Source organism: Taudactylus pleione, unplaced genomic scaffold (assembly GCF_031769625.1).
Source record: "Taudactylus pleione unplaced genomic scaffold, aTauple2 ptg000039l, whole genome shotgun sequence".
NCBI lineage: Eukaryota > Metazoa > Chordata > Amphibia > Anura > Myobatrachidae > Taudactylus > Taudactylus pleione.
In genome coordinates this window covers 53,031-59,253 of record NW_028284441.1, presented here as the reverse complement: position 1 = coordinate 59,253, position 6,223 = coordinate 53,031, and positions in this window count along the sequence as shown.

Below are 6,223 nucleotides of genomic sequence, written 5' to 3'. Positions count from 1 at the left end.
GAATTTCAATTAACAATGTTAAACATAAATCTTTAATGATATAAGGGGGAACAAAACATGTTGACCAAATGGCTGTAATCTGCAGTGCTATGCTATCAATGAACAGGCACCTGCAGGCTACAAGTGTCATCAGTCAGGATAAAAAGTTTCGCCTATGAATAGCTGGCGAGAAAAAGTGCAGAATTGGGGTTTTGTGGCGCAAACTTGTCAAAACCACCCTGCACCCCTTGGACAGTTCCCTAAAGGTAATCTGTGTCAAAAAATTTTCAAAAGTACTTTAGGGCACCCCAAAAAAGTACTTTCGTTTTGGGGACGAAAAAAAACACAAAAGTTGGGTTACAAAGTTAAAAACTAGCGAAATAGACTCCAGGGGGGTCCCCATGTATGCCCCAGGTGTTTTGATTGCAGTTGTTTGCGGCAGGTGGATTTTTCATGTTTTTTAAAACTTCACATTACCAATTTCAAAATATGCTAGTACCCATTTTCATGTATCCCAAATTTGATGGGACTACTTATTTTGCAAAGAATACCTCCTAAATGCAATACTTCACCACCTTCTTAAACACGCAAAACAGCACCTATTGAGACCGTTTAAAGACCCCACATACTTTTACCAGGGCTATTAGGGAGTACCCATAGTGATTCCCCCCTGTCAGTGCATCTTTTGGGGGGTGTCAGGCTGATTTCCCCAAAACTGACAGAACTTTTCGCCGATTTGAGTTTCGCCGGGTCCAGTTTTCGACGATTTGGAATTGAATATGGGGATAAGCTGGGATGAGTGCAATACTTTTTCGCCTGCAAAACCAGCGATGATGGCGAAAAGTCCGACAATGGACTTTTCGCTTGAATTGAATACGGGCCTAAGACTGACTCTAAAGCTGGGTACACACTAGGACGATGTCGACCCGATATGTTGTCAGAACGACATATCACGCTCCCACGGTCACATATGATATCATCTGGTCGACCGCGCTGCACGGCCAACCAGATGATATAGCATGCTGCGCCGTTTACAGTAATGAAAGACGCTACGAGGGATTGTTCATTACATTGCTCAGTGTGTACAAGCAGTATGATATGTCGGCCCATCCGGCCTACATGTCGTCTGGGTACACATCGCTAAGTGTGTACCCAGCATTAGGGCGAAGATTTATCCTATCACATTCATAAATGTGCAAAGGTGACTTTTGTTACATATCTTAGTGATGATCCATTCCTGTGATGTTTGTGGCCGTAGTAGGTGGCAAGGCAAATTTCCCCCTGGTGATTGTGGTCCCAGACATTACCCCAAACAGAACTGCATATCAAGGTTTGGGACAAAAATGTGCACTGCACCACATGCACACACCATTACCCAGAAGACACTGGCAAAGGGGTGTTACATTACAAATGAAATATTCTAACACACAGACACTTGATACAGTACTATATTAAGAAAACAAAAATAAATATTACATACTAGCTGGGATACCCGGCGTTACCCGGCTTGAAGACTGTACCCTGAAGTACACCTGCAGCCTTTATTTGTCTAGATTGTCCTCACTTTTAACCCCATTCCATTGATCCTGAAAAAGACCCCACTGTTTGCCAACATGCATGCAAACAGGGGCGTAACTACCATGGGTGCAAGGGGTGTGGCTGCTCCCCCTGCACCCAGTCATGGACACAAGGTGGGCCAGTCCAGTCAGGGCTGCTGAGGGGACCCGGGTGTCAGAGGTAATGATTTGATGTGGGCCTGCCAGCTGATTACAGTTGGCGCACCAACAGGCAGACATGGGAAGACCGCACCGCCGGTTGTGAGACAATCGGAGCTCACGGACCGGCAGCCAATGAAGTGGCGACTCCTGATTGGCTGCCGGTCTGCGAGCTCCAATTGTGCCAGAGCTTTCTATCCATGTCTGCCGTTGCGCCAGCTGTAACTAGCTGGCGGCTCAGCACCAAATCCACGCCTGTTGGCTGCTGATGGCACACAGGTAGGTGAGAGGCTGCTGGAAGCACACGGGGAGGTGAGTTGCTGGGGGGGGCATAATGTGCAAGGGGCATTACTGTGGGGTATAATGTGTAATGGGCACTACTATTGCATGTAATGTGTTATATGGGGCACTACTACTATGGCATAATATGTAAAGGGCATAACTGTGCAGTATAATGTGTAAGGTGCATTACTGTGTGGCATAATGTAAAAGGGGCACTGCTACTGCGTGGTATAAGGGGTACTACTGTGTTGTTTTTTTATCTCTGAGGGGGCCTTTTAAGATCTTGCTATGTGGGCCACAAAGTTCTAGTTACATCCTTGCATTTAAACACAGAGGGCTGATTAATATACAGTATATGGTCTCTTTAAAAGGATTTACTATGAATTTGCATGAGTCATAAAGTTTGCTCAGACTGCGAGGTTAAAAAAATATACTTTTATAGCTTTCACACATGTTTTTGGCAGAATGCCAATTTCCATTGGAGCTAGCCCTGGAATCTGTGAAATTTAAGAGTGTCACCATTTTAAGGGATTGTGTGGCCCTGACACAGTTCAAGCTTAATCCTGTTCCAACTACACCACTATGCCAAATTTGGTGGAGCTAGGTCCAAAACTCTGGCAAAGGACAGAGACAGACAATAATTGCTTATTATATAGATATACATTGTTACATTTAGTACTTTGCTGCCCATCATCCACAGGTGCTAGAGACAATGAGAACTATAGCCTCAGGAGGAACATGAGCAAGTTTCTAACTGCTAGGTTGTGTATCTCATGGCCATGCATAGGATGTATTCCTCTTGTTACTATATAAGCTGACAGAATACTGCAGTGCATCTTCAGTGAAGTAGATGAAACACTGTGGGCCTGATTCAGACCCGCTCGTAAGCGTCCGCACGCTCACTCTGAGCGATGGTCGCACAACTGTGCATGCATATGGTCCGCAATGCGCATGCGCAAACCAGTCATTGCGGTTGGAAATCGTGCGCTCGTAAAACACAGAGGGGCTAATATTGTGAGTGACAAAATGTGCCGTTTGTGGGTGGTAACAGGGGAAGGTGCTTGAAAACGGGGGAGTGGTTGTGCGAATGCAGGCGTGCCCAACGGTCAAAAGGGCGTTTAATGGGAGTGCATAATTAGCAAAGGAGCGTCATCGATCACGTCACTTGGTTGTCTTTTAGCCTGAACTGCTCGCAGTTATTGCGGGAAGTAATTCCTACCTCAAGCGCTGCGAGCAGTTCAGATGCCGTTCGATGTTCCCGATTAATCTAATAAAAACAGGAGATGACGTGATTTGCGAACGGCAAAGGGGCGTCTTGAAAAAATAGCGAGCGCATTTAGCGGACGCTCGCACAGACATAGAGGCGTCTTCACACCGCAGAGAGCGAGCGCTCAATTTAAATATCCGGCCCCTTTTTTAGAGCGAGCGGCCACAAATAGCGTCCGGGTCTGAAACAGGCCTTCTGTACGCATTACTCTGTATTATGTTCTTAGTAAACTTTAGTGTACAGCAGATGATCCTAAAACTCCACCATTGCAGTAGAGCACAGGTGACTTAAATTAGCACCTCAGTCAATTTGATTTAACCATCTGGGCCCAAGCATGGATATCTTTTAAACCTGGACTGTGGTGGAGTTTGGGACCCTCTGGTGTAGAGTATCTGTGTGTATCTTAGAATACTTCACAAAATTGTGGTGCACATAACTATAATGTTCAACATCATGTGAGTGCATTCATACATGAAGCTTAAAATTAGTCATATCTTGCTCCTGATGCATCTAGGGCCTGATTCAGTATGGATAGCAGCTATGTAAACGCACGTAGCTGCGAAAATATGCTAATGTCTGCCACAGCTCAGTCAGCATAGAGACGCCCAATGCTGCTTTCTCTCATCCATAATACCTCGCAGTCCTACGTATACATCAGTACCATCGAAGCATCGGCCTGTTACAATTACAGCATCTCTGACCCGTCGCAGAAACTGCAGGTCTCGTCACACACAGTGAGTACTCAAGCTGTGTATGCAATCGCAGTGGCTAATTTCTGCAAGCCCTGTAACGGCGTTCAAACAGACAGACACAACTGCGTTTCTCCAACCACTCCTCCATCACCACCCCCAAACGCTCACAGCCTGTCACTCATTATGCAATGGATTCCTATGTGCGTAATCACAGTGCATGTGCAGTACTGAACAATCGGCCGATCTGCGTACGTAGTTTCAATTGCGTACGCTGCTGAATCAGGCTCTATGGGCCTGATTCAGACCCACTCGCGAGCGGCTGTCCGCTCGCAAGTGGGTCGATGGTCTGCACTGAGCATGCGCACGACGGAGGGAGCTCCGTCGTGCGCATGCGCCAGACACGACGAGCGAAGGACTTTCCTTCGCTCGTTGTGTCCGATCAAAGGGGGCGTGCTGTCAATGTTGATTGACAGCACGCCCCCTTTGGTGGGCGTGCCGGGGGCGTGCCTCCCTGACGGGGGCGTTCCCACGGGAACGCCTCCCGTCAGAAGCCGGCCCACTGACATCACTAGTGATGTCAGTGGGAGTGATTTTGGCTCTGATAGAGCCAAAATCACTCCGGAGCTTGCGGTTGAAAACCTCAACCGCAGGCTCCGGCTCGCAATTTCGATGGTCGCGATGGTCACGACCATCGCGGCCATCGAAATGCACGCTCGTATAGCCTGTGGGTGGTGACCCACAGCTATACGAGCGTCCAGGAGGACGTTCCATGAAAATGGAGCCCGGCCCTCATGCAGAGCGTGCGCTCTGCTCAGAGCGTACGGCTCTGAATGAGGGCCTATGTGCTCTAATTTAGGTTCATAGCTTAATAAATGTGCATAATTATGTAAAAACACCAGTGCAAAATAGGAACAGCACATCTTTCTGTGCACCTCTAAATAAGGCCCTAAGAGCCTGATTCAGACCCGCTCACGAGCGCTGAGCGCTCGCAAGCGGGTCGATGGTGGCCCAGTGCGCATGCGCACGATGGAGCCGGCTCCATTGTGCGCATGCGCGAGACCCGGATAGCGACGGGGCAAACCGTCGCTCCGGGTCTTGTACCAAAGGGGGCGTGCTGTCGATGTTGAGTGACGGCACGCCCCTTTGGTGGGCGTGCCGGGGGCGTGGCTGCCCAGACGGAGGCGTTCCCATGGGAACGCCTACCGTCTCGGGCCGGCCCCACTGTCATCACTGTTTAAGCCGAAAGCTCTCTAGGGCTTGCGGCAACGAGAACCTACCACAAGGGTGTCGTCGCAAGCCCGATGGTCGCGGTGGTCTTGACCATCGTGACCATCTTCCTGGCCGCTCGCTATAGCTGTGGGTGGTCACCCACAGCTATACGAGCGGCCAGGAGGCCGCTCTAAAAATCAAGAAGGTCGGCCCTGATTCAGAGCGAGCGCTCTGTCACAGCGTCTGGCTCTGAATCAGGGCCTAAGTCTGTTCAGAAGCTCCAGAGCAGGGGGTCCAGGGACTTACATCCTCTGTATTAAAATTTATTTAAGAGTTCTAATGGGTCTCTCGGATAAGAATGAGCAACCAAGGACTCTTATGCATATGGATCATGCATGCATCAGTGCCCGCATACAGAATTTTCAGTATTTGCAGGAAATTCTCAGTTGTATCTCCACTTATGACTGAGTGAGTGAGTAGGCGTAACTGGGCATTTGCGTGTAGGAAAGGATTGCCGTGGTTGTGTCATATTTACGGAATTGGGGACTATTCAGAGGTGAGCATATGCAGAGATCTGTCTGACTGCAGGTGCACATGTGTGCTGCTATTGCTGGCAGCAACTTTCACCAGAGGAGAGATGGGCAGGTGCAGTCGCACAGATGCATCTGTGTCAGGAATGGGGACTCTGGATTGCACAGGAGAGACCTAGATACCTTCTCACTGGTGGTTCAGGAGGTTTGGAGCAGAGATGGCCGAATATAGCTCCTTCTCATAGATGTAATATTAAATATGCGTATGCAGCAGGACAGTATTGGAAAGAAAGTGCATTAAATGTAAACATTGGGGCTAGCACTGTAGTAGACCCCAGAGCCGAACTGGACTGGAGTGGTCGCTGAGACCGGACTGGAACAGGGTGGAGGACATACTGAGACCTGATTGGAACCGAACTTGGAGCACACACTGGAGCTGCAGTGGGACCGGACTTGGAGCACACGCTGGAGCCGAAGTGGGACTTGACACACTGGAGCTGGAGTAGGACCAGACTAGACAAACGTGGCTTGGAACACAGATTGGAGCCG